Source organism: Phodopus roborovskii, unplaced genomic scaffold (genome assembly GCF_943737965.1).
Source record: "Phodopus roborovskii unplaced genomic scaffold, PHOROB, whole genome shotgun sequence".
Lineage (NCBI taxonomy): Eukaryota > Metazoa > Chordata > Mammalia > Rodentia > Cricetidae > Phodopus > Phodopus roborovskii.
This window is the reverse complement of record NW_026126482.1, coordinates 2,426,378-2,427,334: the sequence shown is the minus strand read 5'-3', so window position 1 is coordinate 2,427,334 and position 957 is coordinate 2,426,378. Positions and strand designations below refer to the sequence as shown.

General features: G+C 42.3%; 1 long non-coding RNA gene across 1 annotated transcript; it reads right to left on the bottom strand.

Annotated features, from left to right (window-relative positions):
• Nucleotides 1-332: 332 nt before the first annotated feature.
• LOC127229149 (uncharacterized) lies at nucleotides 333-957 on the bottom strand. Its single transcript, XR_007835113.1, has 2 exons — nucleotides 853-957; nucleotides 333-505 (listed from the first exon to the last, which is right to left on the bottom strand). It is a non-coding gene; the product is annotated as an uncharacterized LOC127229149 (long non-coding RNA).

The window sequence follows — 957 nt, the reverse complement described above, 5'->3', positions numbered from 1 at the left end:
TAAAACTGTTCATATAAAATGAGATTCATGACATAGGATCAGGGCTGTGGACAGAAGGTGCCACCTCTGCACTGAATGTTTTCCAGTGACCAGTTATACTTGGTCAACTCTTGTGAATTAAAACATTGGAATCCCAGAAAAGTCTTTGTCAACTTTCTGATCATTAAGGAAAAATGGGCATCAGAATCCCTGGAAACAGCTGATCCAGGGTTGGGAAACTGACTCTGTAATGAGTGAACAAGGACTCCTTCACTTAGAACACCATCCCATAAGCAGGCATTCCTTCAAGCAGGAGGTTTTCATGACATAAATTTTCAGACACTGTGGTATCTAATTATAGTGTTTTATTAGTGAGACTTTGACTGGTAGTTCACATCACAGTGTTGATATGAAGTGAATTCACCGCTTTACTCCATAATGTGATGGAGAGGACCCCTCCTGTTCCGTCTTCTCCCCCAGTCCATTCTCTTCAGCATCATGCAGCTCACATCATGGGCAGAAGCTCCTGAGGCAATGAAAGAGTGATTGATTACTCCTAGACTGTCTTATTGCTCCCAGTCACCCCCCTTAGTCCAGCTGGAAGAAAAATGAACATCACATTGACCAGAAAGACTGCAGCATGTGACTCTGTCACAGTACCTTCCCTGGAGCCTTTTTCCTTCATGGTCTCCATGTTTAATTTCCAATCAAGAAGAAAAGGTTGTCATCCCCAACCCAATATAATCTCTACCCACACTTTATAGAGCAGAACATTTAATGAAACAGTTGTCCCAGAGCTGAAGCCAGTGAGTACATCAGTTCCTTCTTGGCTTCCTGTGGGTAGGGAAGGGTAGGGAGGAAATATTGTCATACCTAATACATCGCTGGTGTCACTTAGCTGTTCTTTTCCAAATTCTCAGATGTAGGTGACTCTTCAGTATACTGTAACCTTCCACAACAATTTTTACTGAATTCTTC